This window comes from Triturus cristatus, chromosome 5_2 (genome assembly GCF_964204655.1).
Source record: "Triturus cristatus chromosome 5_2, aTriCri1.1, whole genome shotgun sequence".
In the NCBI taxonomy this organism is placed as follows: Eukaryota; Metazoa; Chordata; class Amphibia; order Caudata; family Salamandridae; genus Triturus; species Triturus cristatus.
The window spans coordinates 139,137,684-139,159,191 of record NC_140588.1 but is presented as its reverse complement, the minus strand read 5'-3'; the positions used below and the strand labels follow the sequence as shown (position 1 = coordinate 139,159,191).

The 21,508-nt window shown below is 43.1% G+C and overlaps 1 protein-coding gene across 2 annotated transcripts in view; it reads right to left on the bottom strand.

Annotated features, from left to right (window-relative positions):
• The window catches only part of PIGM (phosphatidylinositol glycan anchor biosynthesis class M), a 173,083-nt gene that overhangs the window by 71,899 nt on the left and 79,676 nt on the right, over nt 1-21,508 (bottom strand). Inside the window, exon 3 of one of the 2 annotated variants that reach the window (XM_085606909.1) lies at nt 9,921-10,055. The gene's annotated coding sequence lies outside the window, so the exon portion shown is untranslated. Of the gene's footprint in view, nt 1-9,916; nt 10,056-21,508 lie in introns of both variants that reach the window. The other variant, XM_085606911.1, reaches the window with a different exon arrangement.

Here is a 21,508-nt window from a genome sequence, read left to right as displayed (position 1 = left end):
GGATTTAGTACAGAATCTGTTCAAATTGAAATGGCGGATTCCATAAGCTGGGCTGTGGATGGAGGCGCTAAGGCCATGTTGGTGCTGTTAGATTTATCTGCAGCATTCAACACTGTTTCTCATCCCATCTTATTAGGACATAGGCATCCAGGGTACAGCTCTGAATTGGTTGACATCTTTTTTGCATGGCCGAAACCAACAGGTCCTGACCCACCCCTTCACCTCGCCCGCCAAACCTCTGAAATGGGGGGTACCCCAGGGTTCAGCCCTGAGCCCGCTTCTCTTTAATGTTTATTTAACACCTTCAGCGGAGCTTATCACCAAAATGGGTATTAAGGTGACTTCCTACGCTGATGATATTCAGCTGTTGTTTTCTTTTAGCGGAGTATCAGATTCCACCTTTGACCCGCTAAAAGAATGTCTCAAAAACATCACTGACTTAACACAGGCAACGCTACTATGGGACACCCGGCGCCTAGGCAAATTGAAGAATACAAAGTGCTTCAGACAGTGGGATCCGATAGGCATCACCAAGGTCGGGGATCTTTGGAAAAAGGGCGAGGTTGTTCCACTGGCCCAATTGCAGACAACGTATGGGTTAACACAGACAGAGACCTTTAGGTATGCTCAAATTAGGCACGCACTCATGGATGTCATCCCACATGGCACACAACTACCGGAAGCCTCGCCCTTAGAAGATAGACTCCTCACAGACCATTTAAGTAAAAAAGCCATCTCCCTGGTATACAAGAAAATCATAAATAACCTGCCGGATCCCATGCTTGCCCTTAAGGAACGATGGGAACAAGACCTGGGTACAATGGAGAAGGCGGACTGGCAGGAGGTGCTGTCGTCTCCAAGAGAGATAGCGATCCCCTCCAAACTGCGATTAATACAACTGAAAGTTTTACATCGAACATATTATTCACGAACGCTATTACACAAATTTGGAGGCGCTGACACGGTCTACCGGGCACATTTTTCCACACTATTTGGGAATGCCCGAAAATCGTAGGGTACTGGGTGGCAGTCATGAACACAATCTCACGGGTCACGAGGGTGGAGGTTATTCCAGAGCCCAAAAGATGCCCGATCAATATATGGGATCCAACAGATCTTAATCACATGCAGCAAGATTTGGTTATCTTGGGCATGGCGCTAGTGAAGCGGAACATAGCACACAACTGGGGATCTAAACAAACTCCCACACTGCAACACTGGTGTCGAGATATGGACACTGCTATGGTCACAGAAAAGGAAGTTTATGTACATAGGGGTTGCCCCAAAAAATGGAGCCGGATCTGGGGTGGCTGGAACACCTTTCGCGGAAATATATGTGAACCCCCACAATAGACAGAACCAACAGATGACAGCGTCTAATGGTGCTCATGGTGACAATGGTCCACATTCTAAGACAATGTTTTGTAACTATGTGCCCACGATTCAGTTCTAGGACTACTGTGGATGTGTATGAAACAGTGAAACACTATATTCCGGATTGTGCTCATTACTTGTGCTGTCTAATGCGAAATAATCATTTACCACTGAATGTTTATTTTAAAATAAAAAAATTTAAAAATAAAAATAAAAAAAATAAAAAACATCGCTGACTGGATGAACTGCAATTTCCTAAAACGTAATGCGGACAAGACCGAGGTTTTGTTTTTAATCAACAGACTCCTCCCCCGTCCAATATATGGTGGCCATCTCAACTGGGAAATGCTCCCATCCCAAAGGACTCGGTCAAAAATCTGGGTGTGAGGTGGGACAAAGATCTGACCCTTTCGACCCATGTACAATCGGTTTCGATGGTTTGTTTTGGCAAAATTAAAACCATCAGGTAATTTATAAACCTCCTGCCTGATTCAACCGGCAAAACCGTGCTCCATGCTTTAATCACGTCCCATCTTGATTATGCAAACGGCCTGTACATGGGTCTGATCCATAGACTCCAGATCATTCAAAATGCGGCAGCCCGACTGGTGTGCAGGGTCCCGCTCCGACACCGCATCTCTCCGTACCTCAGACAACTGCACTGGCTACCGATAGCCAAGCGGATTGAATTTAAGGCACTGACATTTGCCTTTCGAGCAGAAAAAGGGAGAGGGCCTAGCTATCTGAGAAGGAGACTCCGCCCCTATCAACAAGACAGACCTCTTAGGTCCAATCTCAAACGCTTTCTCGCCACACCGGGTTTTGTGAAAGCAAGAATGGGAGGCAGAACATTCAAAGTGAGTACCACCAAATGTTGGAATAACCTTCCCCCTCACCTACGCATGATGCAGTCCGAATAGGAATTCAGAAGGGCCTTGAAGACCTGGCTTTTTAATCGGAATGACTAGTCTAGCACTGCCCTCTGCCTTGATCACTGTCTTTTATAGCGCCGGGACACCCCATTTGGGGTAGCTGCGCGGTCTACAAATGCCTTTTATTATTATTACAGAACAGCTCTGATGAAGGGGAGCGTCTGAGAGGGAGTCAGGTGTGACTTCTGCACGTTGATGGTGAACCCCAGGAGGATGTCGTGAGGGCTTCGTTGAAGGGTAGAAGAGGTTCAAAGGATGATGCCGCAGGCTGAGGCACCTCTGTCATGAGTTAGTCCTGACTGCCACTGAAGGGAGCTCAAGGCCCAAGACCTCGGCTGCCCTTCGCACCACCACAGCATAGGATGCTCCCTCCTCCGTAGCCACTGTAGGGGGAGAAAGCATGCCAAGGTCTAGAGATGTGTCTGGCGTCACTCAGGTCCTCTCTCCAGTCCAATTCTTCTAGCTGGTCAGCTAAAGGGTCCAGCAACCCCTCCCAGGCCTCATCACCACCCTCTGGCCGATAGGTAACACCAGGGATGAACAGGGGAACAAAAGTACCCTCTGTTGTTGGTACAGACGTCCTTCGACATCGGTCTGGCTCCATGTCCAAGTTGGGGATGAGGCTAGGGTCGACATTGGCTGGGGGCACGGCCGGCACCATGGGCGTCGTCGGGATAGGCGCTGGGGAAGGTTGAGTAAGATCGACCAGTGTTGATCTGATCCAGGCCTGGAATCGAGGGGACCCGCCGGCTCCGAACCTGCCGGCATCGAAGGCACAGGGTCCCAGACAGGCTCTGCAGGGCCCAAAGGTTTGCCGACGGGGGTCAGCTGCCTCAAAACGAGGTGCAAGGTCTTGCAGAAGCTCTTTAGTTGGGCATGAGATGTACCAGCTCCCAGAAAGGGTGGGAGGCGCAGAGTCCTCTCAGGAACAGACGCCAGAGACTGTGCCTTAGAGCGACGATGCTCAGAGTCTCGCGTCGGCCGACTGATGGGGAGAAGGCGTAGAGCGCCGGTACTTCTTCGCCTTAGTCTTATGCTTGGACTTACCCGAAGACCTCGACGACTTGTAGTGCAACGAGGAGTGGGGACTCCGCGAGCGGCCTCGAGACCTTCCTCTTGAACGAGACAGGGAGCGACACGGAGCCATCCACAGGACCACCAACAACTTTCGGGACCGCTACAGCAAAGTCTTGGGTGCCATGGCCCGGCAGTCGGAGCATGACTTTGGGTCGTGGTCGAGCTACAAACATCACAGGCACACAAGATGTGGTCTGTCACAGACATCGCCTTATAACAGGCGTTGCAGGGCTTGAAGTCGGTCCAAAGTAGGGACATCCCTCGTGTACCAGGAGCTGAATTACTCGAAAAGAAGTTGACAAAAGCCTCAATAAGTTTAGCCCCCAAAAAAGGCTAAGGGGTCGCTCTCTCTGGATCTGCACTAGACTGGCACTGAAAAAGGAAGAACTGACCGCAGCGCGCAGGGGAAAGCGTCTATGTAAGCACTGTAACGTCATCCCGGCGACCACAATGCAGACAGAAGCGGAGCGGACTGACGCCACCTAATGTCGTGCAGGTGCACTGCTAAGAAAAAATTCTCCTGATCCAGTCTGACGCCTGGGGATAATTCTAAGGTCAGGAATCTATAACTAACAGTCTCATTCAGATTATGACATTAGTGAAAGGCACATGCAAAAGAAGAAATTGACAGAGAAGTGCACAAACAGATAGAGAGTAAACAGGGAGCCTCTTCTTTGGAACAGAGAAGGACCGTTATCTATCTCCCAGAACAAACAAAAATCCACCATAAAGATCTCTTGGAGCAAGGACACACAAAAAAAAAAAAAGGAGGCAGGCACTAAGTCAATGAACCAAAAAGAAGATATGAAACAAGCGTCAGTAAACTGGACTCCACCAAGACTGAAATGATCACTAAAAACTTCATGCAGCAATTCCTCAATAATAAGAAAAAAGAGAAGGAAAATCTTGTAGAGGAACTGAAAGATGATCTTGAATACAGGTCATGCCGGAAGTGTTCAAAAGAGCAAACAAGGTACAGTCTACAAGAAATATGTACAAAAGCTTTTCAAAGTGCTCTTGGAAACTGCTGGTGCTATCCATACACATATAGATAGGGCTCACAGATTAGTAACATGGTCACTTGACATTCTAGCCTGCATCTCTGAATTAAATTAAAGAACAGATTATACAAATAGGGGCAGTAAGATATAATTCAAAGCAACCTCCCTTCAAGCATTCTAAGATCTCTTGCAAATACGGTCACGGAAGAGGAAGGGCTTCTGATCGATAAAAACCTTCCTACAATCCCAGAGCTTGAAATATAGATGGGGACAGCCTGCCAAAATTATTTTCAACTGGAAGGGATGTCAATGGTCCACAACATAACTTAAACAGGCACGTGAGGGGCTAGGCTTAGACACACTGTTAGAACAACATCTGAATGATAAAGAAACCAAGGATTTGCCACACAGAGCACCAGTTCGGCACAGGATAGGAAAATATCAGATGAATAACACCCTGAACAAGGAGGAAATCATCTTTGGACATACAGACACAACAGAACCAGTGCCGGCAGACAGGACATCATATTGAAAAAGAATGTTGGCTGTGTCATGGTAAAGAGGTTGCCAATAAGTAGTGAGGGACTTCAATTTACCCTGGAGGAACTGTAAAAATATAGAGAAAGGCTCTAGGGGTGAGTAGATCCTTGAGAGGAAATGCCACTGATAAGGCAACAAACGAACTGAAGAGATTTAATTTGTTGAACTACAAGTCAGTATCTTCTGAACTTTGCTTCACAAACAACACTGATCCAATGAGTAAAGGAAAGGAAGGGGTGATAGAGAATGGAGTTGTTACTTTTTAGGAAGTTGAAGACCATGGGACCAAAGGAGAAAAACAGTTATATTTTGGAGGGAGATGACACATCTAGGTTAATTTTAGCTACTGTTTTCTTGTTACAGGACATGGGAAGGGTGGGAAAGGGTTAGGGGATATGCAAATCAGCACACCCACCGAACAACTTCAGACAGAACGGTGATCAAACTCGCACAGAAAGCTGGTAAAGCATTACTCTAGAAAGAATGGTTGTCCCAGATATCCTTAATATAAAAAAATAATATGTAATGTCTGAGGATTTAACAGTCCTACTCAATACATTAGTATCCTAATGGAATTTAAAAAAACTCAAAACAAATATTTGTCTCCTATGAGAGGATAATGGCAGGCTGAGATCAATATACTTGCTACAGTGGTCAGGCTCACTAACACCAAAGTGGCTGGGGCAGGCATACTTTTATCTCGGCAGTCACAAAACATGGTTCCACATAACACTGACAAGGATGGCCGATAATTACATATCAATGGCACACTTGAAGGGGCCCTCTCCATTGCCCTAATATTCATCCCAAACACAGGACACCTGTGGTACTTTCGTAAGGATAGGGAGATAGTTCTACATAGAGCCACAATACCCCTTAATATAGGGTGAAGACTTAAACATGGTTAATTCTTATGTAATGGATAAAACACAACACAGGCGGGGAGGCTCAGCAGTGATTTACTGTGAAGGCAAGAAATGACTGGAGGTCATGGGACTGATGGACCTATGACATTGCAGACACCTTCTGGCTACAGACTTCTGATGCTACTGACATCCCACCACATGCATATATGCAAGACTTTGCCACCTGCTATTGGACAAATGCTTGATCCACACAGTGGAGGAGATAGATCAAGGCCCTATTACATTATCGAACCACATCTATTGTAATGTAAAGGTACATTACAATAGATGTTGGAGAGAACCTCAGCACAGAGAGGATACTGGAGATTAAACACGACTCTAGTGAAAGACCCCACAAGTTCGGACCAATATAACCATATGTATTAAAGACTTCTTCAGACATAACAAAAGAGGAGAGGTGAACACCAAAAGACATTGGGATTGCAGACTCAAACTACAGTGACTGACTGTCGCAGAAAGCCTGTGACAGGCATTGCTGGTTGCAAGTCAAACATAAAATCAAAGTGTCACAAACAGCGCAATGAAAGGTCTTAGCCTTACAAGGACAAATTGGTTTATTAGAACGGTTTAAGATCTACTATCTTATTAATCATTTCAATGTCAAATATTGCATGGAAAGAAAAAAGTCAGACTGCATACTGGCGGCCAAAATAAACGCCAAACAAACCAGGTCCTTCATAGATGCGAGTCGCTCAAAACCTGTCCACAAGGCTACCATAAAAGCGGATAACCTAGCATGTTTCCATAAATTCTCCAATATGTAAACCGCCAACCTGAGTGAGGTGACAGATTGGAAATGCTACATCATAGATATCTCTGTCAATAATATCGGAAGGGTACAGGGATGATCTTACAACGCCAATAACTTATAAATTGTCAAAAGCACTTGGGTTGGACAGGTTATTGATGGGCTTTAAAATACTTTTGCACAACTATGACTTGATACACTTACAAACCAGATAACAGGTATGGTACGGACGACAAACCTAACCCAGACTATGTATTATAAAACCAAATTGTGCGGCAATCATATTGACTGATCTTACTCCTTAATCTTGGTTCTATGCTATCTGCCAATATATTATCAGCTAGACTGGAGAAGCTACTACCAGACCAAAAACACCTTGACTAAACAGGATTTATCATAGGATGGAAACATGAAAAAACAAAAAAAACACTGCTCATAATGAACGTGGTAAGAAAAGGAGGTAAGACACAGGTTTTATTATCACTAGATGACAAAAAGCCATTCGATCAGGCAGACTGGGGCTTCCTGTAAGATGTCCTTGACAGGGTTGTATTGGACTTGCGCCTTATTCAGGGGCGCCTTATTCAGGGGAACATGGCACATTTAGCCTGACTCATCTTCTGAGTTATGGTAATGTCAGCTTACTTCATAAAATTGATATAAGAAGAGGGAAGAGTCAGTGGCTCCTTCAATCCCCCCTGTTCTTCATGCTCGGTCTATTTCTACTGGTTCCATCCCAGCCTGACCGCGATCTTCGTAGCCACATCGCACTATCCCGCTTCGTTACTGTAGCAGCCAACAGCGCACGCACTCGGTGGTTTATCTACACCGGACCACGATCATCGCAGCCACATTGTAGGCTTCTCATCCATTCGGATAACTCCCCTGACCGCGCTCTCCCGAACACCTACCGTGCTATCACGCACTGCCAGCAATTATCCCGACCCATTCACGGATCCAGTGGTGGTTGATACCTTGCTCTCCCCTTCGACCGCATCCTGTGTTTCGTACCCCTGTCACGCACATACTAGCCACCCTGGACAGGTCATTGTTCCTTTCCTCGTGACCTTCATTGGCAGTCTACCCGAAATTTCCAGTCCTCGCAGAACCTTCGGCCTTGGTTGGGACACTGTTCCTTTCCAATAGTTAATTGTCTCACTCCTGGCAACTTTAGCAACTTCTCAGGCATTTTTTGATTGTTTAGTCCTGATGATAATCCCATAACCATTGTTGGGGATCTAAACGTCGTTGACAACCACGTCTTAACTCTAACCTTCATTTGAGATTTATGCGAAGTACAAGATGTTCTTGTTATTGTGACTGTTGTAATTTCTTATCTTCACCAAGAAGTCACTTTTAAGTTACATGCCTGAGGTAAGGAAATCTGTTGATTTCCAGAAACCCTCTCACGTCCTGATCACTTTATGTTAATATAATGTTTTTGCTTTAATTTTTGTTAATAAATCCTACATATTGTCCAATTGGTTCTGTGGTTATATGTATGTATTTTTCTTGAAAGGGCCCGCTGTCTCTAATAACTTGGTTCAACTTCTACAGCATGTTTGCAAATGCTTAAAGGGAAAAATTTGGACAAGATGATTTCTATGCTACTGCAATCATAGATGAGATATTGCTTAGTCCGATTAACCCACAGCAGTTTAGCCCTGTCAAAGAAGTTGAGTGAGTTCCAGCCAGTGTCTGTGTTGAAGATCAATTTGGTGAGGTTGGAGGGGCTAATTTTCAATGATCCTAATGTGACAGTAAGGATGCTACAGAATACAACCTCCTTTAAATTAGTTAGAAAGGAGATGCAATATCTGCAACAGTGACTGCCAAAGGTTTACCAGAGACTCTCACTAGAAATGTGTCAAGAGTCACCTGCATGTCAAAGGCAGAAATGTTAGATAGGTGTAACTACTAGATTTTGTGGGGAGCAAACAGTGGTGGCTAGGATGACAACCTTATTAACATTATTAGATTTTGCCACACACTCCCATTCATGATTCCAAAGATCAGCCCGAACTACATATGGGAGGGTAAGAAGGCAAAGACGGGATGGCAGCAAGATACTAACACACCTAGAGAAGGAATATTAGGAATCCCCCACCAACTCAAATACTACCAAGCCTCCCATTTGTGATACTTGCTAGAGTAGTTGCATGCAGGGAAACAAAAAAAAAATCTAGTTATATAGATCACACAATCTCTGGCAGAGCGCTATGGGACATCATATGGTTGATCAAAGCACGAAGAAATCTTAGACTCTACAGTTCGCTGGTGCTGAGTTCCGGGCTTAAGGTTAGGGACTGTTGTAATGCAATGCATAGCTTATACTGTATTATATTATATATTGTACATGTATGGGTTCCAGAATGAAATCCAGGGATACGGAGGTGTTGAGGTTGGCGGTTGGAATGACATTGATGTGTGAACGTTCATGCTGTTCGGACATGCCTGGGGCTACAATAAAAGCTAGTCACACTACGATCCTGGAGGTATGTGTGAAGTCTTTACAACAGGGACCAACTGGGGCTATTGGAGCCTTAGCCCTCCTAGTGAATAACAATGATATCACCCTAAGATATCACAGTAAGTGTCAACCATTGAAATTTAGGGGTAAAGGTTACATAAACCAGATTTTTTTTTTTTTAATATAGCACCTAGAACTTCACACAGTTACTAACAGTGGTCAATTTTAAGTTTAGTAGGTTACAGACATGTCCCTTTAGCTCTCAAGAGGGCGTAACTTAGGGAATTGTAGTAAATAAAAATAACTGCAATTCCAAAATGGCCTTGCACAAATATGATACAAAAACATTAGTTTTAACATATTGTGCTTAAATAAAAGTTTCCATTCATTCCCCATCAATCTAGAATGCCAAACAAAGCCTCCCACCAGTACTCTTGAACTTGGTAGAGTCAACATTTCTCTAGGTTGGAAACAAAAACATGCCAGAAGGAAAGAAACAGGGGACAGATCTGCTTCTCCTGCTACGCAAAAACTATCTTCAACTATGTCAGTCACGATACAACAAGCTCCACGTCTCAACACATCGTTTACTTCCAAGAGGAACTGAAGTCTCATGAATGAATGCATCGCGTCGACCTTGTTCCAGCTCCTTACTGTACCTGTAGTCCCCCTAACACCTTTCTCCTGTGCTCTATGTGCTAGATGTAAATGCAAATACTCCTCTACGATTCCTACACCTATCATATTGATGCCTTCTTTCTAGTCTTTGTATACATGCCCACCAGTAACCATTGCTTCCATGCTTAGTGCTAGGTTCATGATACACAAGTACTCACATTTACACATACCTACCATATTTCTACCTGCTTCTGTATTCTTCTTTTGTGTTGTACACACTAGTTTACATGCAACTGGTATTCATTGTGCGCTTTGTCCATACATTTTTTAGATGTAAATTCATATTTGTGTCTCCCTCTTGGCAGATACCTAAAAGAAACAATGATATATGAAATGTAACTGTGCACTCAAACATTGGTTTTTAAAAGACATCAGAAAAGCAGGTTAACTCTGAGCTCCGCTTTCGGGTCATTATATTGCAACAGTGATAGGCGGGATGATAATCTTTGATCCGAGACATGCCACATATGCACTGACCTATGTTTTTTGTTTTGAAATATACCAGTCGTATAATCTGCTATGCTATTATTTTAAATGAAAAAATAAAATAAAACCACGTACAGCTGCATTCTGAACAGTGTGGTAATTCCAATACGGGATAGGATTAAAATTTATAAAAAATGTACTGGTTTTCCCCTTATAAATTCGTTAGTTGAGCCCCACGATATTGTGAGCTTAGTAGTTCACAAAGGGGGGAAAACATTAAGTACAACCAAATTTAGATCTATTCCAACCCAAGGAACTATTAAATAATGCTGCTTTACTTCATCAATAAAAAGCTGATCCCTGTGATAGTATTAGTTCTTCATGCACTATTACCACTTAAATTTAAAAGACCCAGTAAGAATGAGGTCCTTAGTGTTGGCCATTTTCCTAACTGTAGGTTCAACAGTACAAAATAGTTCTACTGTAGTTCTCAGATGCCTCCTTTTGTTCATGCATTTTACGACAATGTTTAATTTTGCTAGGACGTGCGTACTAAACACTTTGTTGCTGTTTAGCAACATGCAACTCTATTTTTCTTATGAACGTTTACCGTTTTTATAGTATGACCAACTACTTGTCCTAAACATAAATTATAACCATATTTTAAAATACTGTATTCATATTTTGGACAGATTTTTTCTGATTACGTTTTTCTGCCTAGATATAGTTTAGGAAACTTTTCTCAAACTATTGACATATGCACTAACAGCCTATATAGTGCCCTCAACTGTTTGCTCTATTTTGTAGTTCTCCAAGACAGCAAGACGTAGACCCTGTACCAAGCACTTGCAGTTCCAATTCCAATTCCAATTCTTGAGTACACCACCCACCTTTTATGAGCTCCTCTAATATCATTTAGAAAATAGAATACAAGCTGTGGTAGACAGCAGAGCAATGGGACCAAGAACACTTTCATCATCAACAAAGGTGTTAGAAAGTAAAAAGGTACTATTAATCAATTGAGTTGTAATGAGTGCAATTGAGTGTGTTGCAGAGTGCAAGTGCTAGTCACGTACACACAGGGTAAGTGACATCGTGACGTGTACCCAGAAATTCTTATGATCACATTTTAGCAGATTTAATAAACTCCAAAAGGAAAGTACAACGATATCAGAGAAAGGAAAAGAGCAAGTGGCATTCACCCCCAGCGCACGTATGCACATGTAAGGGTCTTTGAGAAACATGCACCCCACATGACGTTTGTTGGTTCAAATCAATTCAGGTGTTTGTTAAGCGCGACAACTCACCCGTAAGGGTCTCAAGGCGCTGGGGGGGTGTGTGTGTATGTGTGTGGGGGGGGGTCGCAGGTTCCAGTTCATCAAGGAGGGGGTCTGTCGAAGAGCCAGGTTTTGAGGTTTCATGCAAAGATGGGGAGCGATGTTATCTGTCTGAGGTGGAGTGGAAGGTCGTTTCAGGCTCTGGCCGCGCAGAAGGAGAAGGAGCGGCCTCCCAATCTGGTTGGTTGAACACATCTGCCTTGAAAGTAACTAACTGAAATGATTACATAATGGCAGACACCTCTGTGTAGTTGAGGTTCAGATACTTTCCATCGAAAAGGCCTTTTTAGGTCTCGCCTGAGCCAACGCATGCGCTGCACTGTCGAGACATTTAATGAGTGGGCTTTCAAAAGTCCGACCACAGCTTTTGGGGTGGCATAGAGCGTGCGGTTACGTGTACAATGACGAGCAGAGGCACCATCTGGCTTTCCTCTCTCGTCATGGTGCACGCACATCGCATAGCTCGCGGCACCCTTACAGCGCGGGATCACTTTCGCGGACACGAAATCCAGATTGCACCCCTGCTTTGTATGAGCTACTTGGGTGTGGAACCTGGAATCTTGAGAGCTCCTTAAAAAATAAATAATGAAAGATTCATACATGTACTAAAGGATACGGCTGCATTTTACGCTCATTAAATCGGGGGAACCACTCGCGCATTAGTTTTATGATGCGCCCACGTGCAGGCTAAAAAAGAGACACAAACGGTATATTTAAAGAGCCCTGCAGCCGCGTGCTTCAGAGGGTATGCGATTACCCGGCAGCAGATGTAGGTCACTAAACTCACCACCAGCTGAGATAGAACAAAAGTAGCTGAGGCGACAACTGCACCGGGCACGGGACACCGCGCATGAAAATTTTTACCGCAGCAAAGTAAAAAATAAACCAAGGAGAAAAATCAAGAACAGCATACAATAACTTGTTCTCTTAAATAAAACACATTTATGCTAAAAAATACAATGTTGATCCATCTCGAAATATATAAACACTTAAACTATTTGTGATATATTTTATACTCTGATTTGCCTTCACAGGTTGCTGTGCTGGTAGACTAAACTTATGTTTACCAATTGTGAGGTAAAGTTAATAATAAAAAAAAACGTACACAACATTCCAGCTCCCTGTACTCTAAGGAGAAGAGCCAAGTACGGCGTAATTCCTTATACCGAGACTTGACGCTTTCTGACTTGGAAATGACTCCGCCCGCCATGTGACACTGTTTAAGAGCCCTTTTGTGCCCCTTGTGTTTCCGAATTTGTGTCGCTGTGTTGCACATGGGGGCAGGGACTAGGAGTTCAAACCGGGATAATACGTGTGAACCCAGCTTTAAAACTCGTAGTCGAGCAACAATTTTATTTTATTTCAATAATAGTCCGAAACCCACCCCTGTGCGTTCGCAGACAACTTGGAAACCTGTTGGGAGTCCCTGAAACAGTTGCAGTTTAGTGTCCACTATCGGTGTGCCTTTTTTCTGATGATGTACGAAAAGCAACACGCCTGCAATTTATGGCAGCCGTTCTCAACTGGTCTAGTCGTGTCATAGAATGTGATAAATCCAGTTGACCAGTTACAGGTGGTTTCCCCGCCGTGTCATAGGGGTTAGGAGTATCTATTGAGCAACCACGGTAAATATTCCAGTTGATTCGGCTGTGAAACGGTTTCGGATGTCAGCCGGTGTTTTATTTCAGAAGGGAAGTGCTTCGGTTCTCCCGTTTCTTAATTGGACCCATTAGAAACCATTTGTAATTAGTTGCATGGAACTCTCACCAGGGAACATTTCTGCGGCTCACGAAAAAATGCAAACCGTGATATTTAAAGATCCCATCGCACGCATAGGCGCAGACCCCCCTGAATGCTTGTGCTCACAAGTTTCGTGTACGCTGCAAAACATGTCAGAGAACTAGTGTTTAAGATTTTGAGTGTGGATAAAATGTTTTCTTGTGAACTTACACAGTCTAGAACATTAGAATCCCGCGGGCACAAGGAGGCACTCTAGACTTCGAGGCGCTACCACGAAAACACCAGCCTGATATTTTCCAAGTGCGGAATAGAAGAAGGGGGTGATCAGCATTGAGTCCGGGGGTGGGCCGGGATTCGGAAAGAACGTGTATTGAAGGTGAGCCGCTGATGGAAAGGAACCATGAAGCAGCTTTGATGGACTTCGCATGCACAGAGTAGCAGAACCAACCAACCACAGTCCACCTGTACTAGACCGCTGTGTACGGAATAGCATCACCCACCTCAGTCCACCTTTAATGGACTTCGCATGCACAGAGTAGCAAGACCGACCAACCACAGTCCACTCTTCATGGACTTCCGAGCACAGAGTAGCAGGACCGACCAACCACAGTCCTCCTTTGATGGATTTCTGTGCATAGAATAGCATCACTCACACAGGCCACTTTTAGTGGGTTTCCCGTTCACAAACAGGAGCAACCCAACGCTCTCCGCCATTGAACTGCCTTCCAGTGCACACATTGAGCAGTGACACGTAGAACAGGCCACTGTCACCAATGTAGAGCTCTATGGTTACCATAGAGTGCACAAGTGCCAAAGTACAATCGTTTCGATTTCCATACACACATTTATCGGCAATTATATTTATTATGGAGGGCTTTTGTTATACCCGAAAAGGTTTTATGCAATTTGAAATATAAGTGTAGGGAAGAGTTATGGCATATGGGCCAAAGCTGCCGACTTTGGACCTGGGTAACCAAGTTCCATTCCTAGCGCTTGTTCAACATCCGGTGATTTTGGGCAAGTTATTTAATATCCTTGTGCCTGAAAGAAAACTCTGACCTTGTGTAATGTAACCGGTGTTCATGTAAAGCGTCCCAATGTCCAACACAATTCGTGCTATATAAAACTCCCCCCAAAAATGTATTGTGATGTGTACAGAACCTTCCTGTAGACTCTTGCATACTTTATGTATGTCGTAGCCTAATTGCATGGCCTGGCTTTGTCGATTCCAGAGGCGTCAGGGAATCATTCTGTATGGTACACGGATAAAGATAAGAAAAAAATATTCAGAAAAATATTATCTTTTTATAAACCACCTTAAAAAAAACTCTGTCCCAGACTCTCCTTACTGGGCTAGCTCTAATTGCTGCACTGAACCGTGCACTGCTTGTGGCTCGTTGAATTTGGATGTAAATTTATGTGAGTATAGGTAAGTCAAAGGTGTTTTTGCTCTCCTCAAATGTAGTACTTTATGAGTGTTTAGCTAATTTACATGGTCTATCCCCGCCTCCTTCCCCGTCACTTGCACTTCACATCTGGTTCTGAATTTACAAGCCTGACAGCGAGATTTAGCTAAGCAACCCGTGTGCGTAATGTAAGGTTGTGGATTGTATTGTATTGTAATTGCATTTATATAGCGCTTACTACTCCAGATGAGGCGTTGAAGCGCATGCATACAAACAAGGGATACGCAATTAATCCATAAATCGTTTGCCTTTGGGACATTAAAAGGGTTTAGTTATCCAGCACAATATCCTTCATTAAACAACATCAAGTGTTGCATGGCTAATCACTTATAAGGTCCCAAAAGCGAGACCTATTGGCTATGCCAATGCTGGTTTTATTTGCTCTCAACTTTTGACCCAGTGAAAGGTCAGAACGAAATTTGACAAACAAAATGTTTTGTCAACTAAGGTTTGTCATGGGAAAGGGAGGAGCCAGGTGGAGGTTGAAAAAAGATGTGTTTAGCCACTTTCGCATTAAAAAAAACACTTAACTGACTTACACCATACTTGGCATGAAAGTAGAACTTCACTCAGAAATTGTGCTTTCACTGGCTGGTAACGCCAGTAAGTAGTTTTTAAAATATAGTTTAAAAAGATGCTAGGGGGGTTGAAAAAGTTAATCCTTTTGTTAATTTTTCCCGTTTCAATTACAGAGAATTTTCTGATCCAAGCTGTATACATCTGTGACTCCAAAAATTAAAAAAGAATAATAAAAGAATACGACTGGACGAGGGAGCTATTTCTCCTGCCATCCCTTTCAGATCTGCAGTGTCGAGTGCTCTGACTGGCTGCAAGAGAAAACATTCTCTTGCTGCCTCCATTTCAGGACACGGGGCACAGTCACCAGGTCCTGGAAAAAAAAAACAAAGACCACATAAGGGGGCACTGAGCACACCTTGACACCCCCCACCCCCCAAGCATTAGTGGTCATACCCACAAAAGACCTTACCCATGATCTATGTAGAAGAAAGGTCATTTTCAGGATTCACAGTACCTGGACACCTACATTGGCACCTAGAGTCTGCAGTACAGAAAAAGTTGACAGAAGCTTGCCCTGGGTCTGCCGTACCAGGCACGAAGCTTGTGATGGATTTGTTGAACCCAAAACAAGGACAGAGAATCATATAAAAATAAAAAACAAACAAGGTTTGGCCTGGCTTCTTGTACCATTCTTCAAGTACAGCAGGGGTTGGCTGCACGCTGCAGGGCTTGGCATTTGACCAGACAGAGTCTGGCCAGTGCTGCAGAATGGGTGTAGAACCTTGTCACAGGCCACACCTTGCAGCCTGTCTGCTGCACACGGCTGAAGGCTGTGCACAATAGGTGCTGTTAGCCCACTGGAGGTTGGTTCCACCAATGCATGCAGTCGATGGCACAGCCCACATATAGCGGTTTGGGCACAGGCCAGGCACAAAGGCCAATCCATGTGCAGTGGAAGTTGGAAATTAAGTGCATCATAAAAAACAAATTCGCTGGAAAAACACAGGTAGAAATAGAGTTGTGGTTCTGGCTCAAACGAACAAAATCATTGAAATGTCCCAGTTATGTGCAATGCACAAAAGGCACTCTATTTGCAAATGTCACCATAAGAATATGAAGTCTAGAAAGAGTTAAACATGGCGGACAACTTCAGTTTTGGTGTGCATAAGATATCACAACTCGTGAACTTCAGCAGTTTTGCGCATTTGAATTAAAGCAATAACTCAGTTTGCAACTTTGTTTTTTCCAGTGAGTTGCTTAGAAAGATAGGTTGCACAATTTGACAATGGTCATTGTGGTATGAATGCTGGGCTAAACTAAGCTATAATATTTCTGAAAACGATGGCATGTAGTTTTATTTCTGTTCAAAACTAGTAACTGTTTAAAAAACTCCTGACCCTATAGTCTCTTCCCTTGGGCATAGCCCCTCCTGAAAGTCCTTTTCATTGAGCAGCCAAAGTCCCTTTACTTGTACTCAACTCAAAAGTTTGGTGAGACAACCACTGCCCAATCAGCATATCTGGTGTAGTTGATCTACAGGTTAAAATCAATCAAATTCAACTGCTCATTTTGCCAGTCCATCTGACAAGCAAAAGCAAGGGCAGGCATCTCCAACTGTTAAACTAATAACATTGAATTTCAATCTAGGCATCCTTATGTCCATCATAAATGTTGCTAAATCGGTGTCAAATTCTTACTTTCAGAGCGGAGAGAAGTTGGGTGTTTACTTCAGCAAAAATTGTCAATAAGGAAGAGGATCATGTGTCCAAAAACCCCAAGATAACCAGTTCCGATTACAACAAAAGGGCTGCTCTGCTGAGTCACCTGTGAAGTGGATTAGGCCAGCCACTCCTAGACATGAGAAAAACAATTGCACAAGGATAAACGTGTTTTCTCCAACGAAAGAAGGCACGCCAAGCAGGAATAATGAAGAGAATTGGGAGAGGCCACCAGACCATCTCGATTCTTGGAAATGCCATGCTGGATTTCTAGAAGTTCAGACACCTATAACTCAAAAGCCACATAAGGGGCCAGTTTGAGCACACCCTGACCTCATTACAAGAGTAGAGACCAAACAGGGCTGGTAACAGTTGGTTAGAGATACAGGCCTTCATACTTTTCATAAATGCATCATAAAAAGAGAAATGTATTACTTGAACAAGAAACCGTTGCACCCAGTTAGTGCCAGACCCCCTAAAATAATCCAGCACTGGCCTAGGTTTAGTATATTATTGACTAAATTGCAAAAGCTTTAACCAGGCTGTCTGCAGATTGAACACTTCATAGGTGGACCTTGGGAAATTAAAATCCGCAGCACCCTATGGAGCGGGGTATCGGTTGATAGAGATCTGGGCAGAATTCAAATTGAGGAAAATAGAGTGTGCAGACATATTGTGGGTTCCTTTGTCAATGCATTTTACTATCCATCAGGAATTGAGCTTTGAGTACACGGAGAACTAGATTAATATAGTTCCTTTGCTGCTTAGTCTAGCCGAAACAGAGAAATCATTCTGGATTGTCTTTCTTGGTGTTATGGGCATTGAATCCCCTGGCTGAAATACATTAGGGAGATACTTCTGCCCTGGGCTGTCCTTTTATTTATGAGACACCAACCGATATTTGTAAAAACGGACAGAGGGTGGGTCAGGGAGTGTTTTTATTATCCCACAGAAGTGCTCAGAGGGAGGATACAGAACTACTGAAACCCTCAGTCAGTAAATACTGTTTCCTACAAACTTCACTGGGGTCGTTACCTTACTTGAGCCTGGTTTCAGGTACATGGGAACGTATGCTATTGTCTTGGTTAAGGTTAGGCTCAATCAGGTGGTCATTTTGTTTTCTGCAAGGACAATTTGCTTCCTCCGACATTTATATGCCTGTGTGATGAGATGTCTCCCCAGACCCCGTTGCATTTTGTCTTTCTTTTGTAAATTGTATCTCCCGCTTACAAAATGTTATTTATTGCCTGTGCTACGAAGATTTTAAATAACCAAGTGTAGAGTGGCAATGATTTACCTGCTACAATTTGACTGTCCAGATGTATGCACATCAGTAGGCTCTTTCTTACAATTTGCATTACGATCGCAAAATATATTGATGTTTTAAAATGTGGTTTTGCAGGCCCTGGTGTCCGGCATTTGCTTTTTATCATGTTTGTACTTTTTAATGGTTTTGCAGAATCCAATGCACGACATCTGCTTTTTACCATGTCTGTATTATGTTCCTATCGATCTTTGTTATAACTATTTCTGAATGTGTGTGTTTATACTGTGTTCTTTATGATCTGCTTTTAAGTGATCAAATACAAATTTTGAATGACTGAAAATCCACAGAAGTATTTACCTATTTGTATGATTCAACACGTCTAGGATTGCAAACAAAAATGTCTACAGTGCCCAGGGTTGCAAGCATATAGTTTGTAAGGACATAGTGCAGTCCTCACAACCATGAGTGTTATATTCTATTCGCCCATGTGCTTCACTTTAAACTTTGCTGGCCTCCTCAATAAATGCAGCCAGTATGAGTATTTGTGACTAATATGGCTGTAGTGCTAGAGCACTCTTATGGTCTGATACCACGTGATCACCTTGGACTACCATCATTTTAATTGACTTTGGTGTTTTACTTTATCCTAGCATAAATATACGACGTCCTGCATATGCCTTGTTTCTCTTGGAAGATTTCTGAGAGAGAGAGAGATATGTACTTTTCGGTCTCGAAGTGCAGTGTTATGAGCAGTAGTGCACAAGTGTGCACTGTGTTGTACATTGAGAGATGAAGCATTTGCAGTGGTGCACAAATGTGCATTGTGTTGTAAATTGGGAAGTATTATGAAGTTCTTACTATTGGCTTTGACATGGCCTCACATCATCCTGAATTCTGACTCTGCCTTGCTTGAGCTTTTCTGCGCACACAGACAGGCCCCCAGAGTTTGCAGGTTGCTTGGGTTAATCACGTTCAAGGTTTGTTTTGTAAGAGATTGTTTAATGTACCCTGGAAGGCTTTCATAAGCTTTGTTAAGATAGAGGCTGGAACATGTGAGAATGTAGAAGGAACGTGGGCCTTCCTTCTGCCGTGGAACGCTTATCTGGGAACTGGCCAGTTCCAGTAAGTTTCCTTGGCACAGAGGGGAAGGCTCTCAAACCTTCTAGTGTGTTTTGAGACTATAAAGTTGAGGGTTGTTGACAGCTAGCTTGGGAGTTCAGTTGTGGAGTAGACGTACTTGCCACAAGAATCTGGATTTGAGTCCTGATCGCGAGTCCATTGCCTGGCTGTTACGGGCGCCTTCAGCTTGAGTTGGCAAGGATGTTGAGTGAACTATCAGGTGAGGTGATTTGTTTCTGATTAGTGCCATCGTGATGCGTGGTTTCAGTAGCTGTGGTCATTTGAGGGGTTTTCTTTGTGAAGTGTGAGTGACTCAGAGTGCACATCCAAAGTAATCATTTGATGTGTCTAGTGTATATATCCTTCTGATCTCCTGCAGGACGTCCAGTATATTTCCTTGAGTTTTATCTCATATTATTTGCTGCTTGTATTTCATATTCTTATCCATGCATTTAACAGTTGCATTTATCAAGTGTGCTATTCTTGCTTGCATAAAAAAATATATATATATCTCCATATACATTTATATGTTATACATTTGACATCTGGGAAAGCCTTTCTGTTAGAAAGCATCGCATAAATAAAACCCCAAACCTTATTCTAAAAAGAGAGTCTTTGCATTTTGTAAAGTTAAACCCCTTTCTAGGGGGTGTTGTGTTTTATGTCTCCTGCTTCGCAGTGTTTGAGTCACTGTGTGGGAGTGGTTTTTGTAGAACTCTGTATTATCTGAAAGGTGAAGCAAGACAATGGCGAAAGGCTCCTGATTTCCTCTCTCTTTTCAGGTTTATTTGATTTTGTTATGTTATTTACATTGCCCTAAAATCAACACAAGCCCTATTTAATAATTTCAAAGTTTTAAACAAAGACTAAAATGTTTATATTTTATAATAAACTAACATATTACCACTATTTACAATATGAATCATAACCTGGGTAACATTCTTAAAATGTTGTTGCAAAAGCAGGGGCAAAATACTTTTTTCTAAACTCAAGCATCGTAGTACAAACAAGCAACACAAGTGAAACATTCAATAAAGCCACTACACACACTGCATATCTAATCTACAAGTTTCTCTTCCTTATAGGTGCTTACCATTCTGACTTCCTATTTTGATATTCATAATAAATTGCCATTTTTATTTATTATACACTACAAAGCTGCATGCATCCAAATCTGCCCCATAGCTGCTCTGTTTTGCAGACAATGACTTGATCTTGGTACCAGGGGTGGTTCCTCAATAGGAACAAAGAAGCGTTGACCCCCTGCAACCTCTGCGAACCATATTCCAATCCGGACTCTTTATTTAATAAAAGTTTAATAAATCCAAAATACTTTATACTTTTTCCCTACCACACCAGGTGCTCACACAACATTCGTCATTGCATCCAGCCTTCAAAAGCCCAGAATGCACTCCGTTACAGCTAGGCAGCGAGGGGCTGGTGTATTTTTATAGCGTCAGGGCGTCTGCCCTTGGGTGTTTCAATAAGAAGATTGTTCAGGTAATGTGTAACCGAGCCTTTGTGCAGTGAAAGCAGTTTATGCGTTTTTCCCATTTTGGAGGGTAAATCAGTATATTCATTAAGCAGTTATTTTGGTTTTAGGGTTAATAGCAGAAGAAGGAAGATCTTTGAATTACTCAAAATCTCTGATGATGACATCATAATATTTCAGGAAATGCACTTGCGCCGTGAAGAATAGGGTGAGGTTTTAAAGAGGCTGTGGTCCGGGAGCAAATGACACAAACAATTGTAGAGGATTAGAGTGGAGTTTATTGTTAACAAAGGTCCGGAGGGAATAATTGTTGTCCAATGTTCAGTCTTTCTTGGATTTGGCCCTCTTCGTCTTGCCCCGATTGGCTTTCTCCCCTTCAGAAACAAGAGGCAGTCCTCCGGATACAGGGGGATGAAAAAAAGGAAGAAAAACAAAAACACAATGAGGTGCTGTCCAGTCCAGGAGTGAGGGGAATTGGCACCCGTTGACTGTCACCCGTGGTTGTGCAACATGCGACGCCTCGCAAACTTCAGCCTATTTTGTGTGCGTGGCGTTTTGTCACTTGCTACCTGTTAGAAAGTACCTGAGCATCCACACAATAGTACGAATCACACAGAAGCGTTCCTGGTTGAGACAGCGAGGTTTATTGCATGTCATCATCTCCGAGGTCATTCCAAT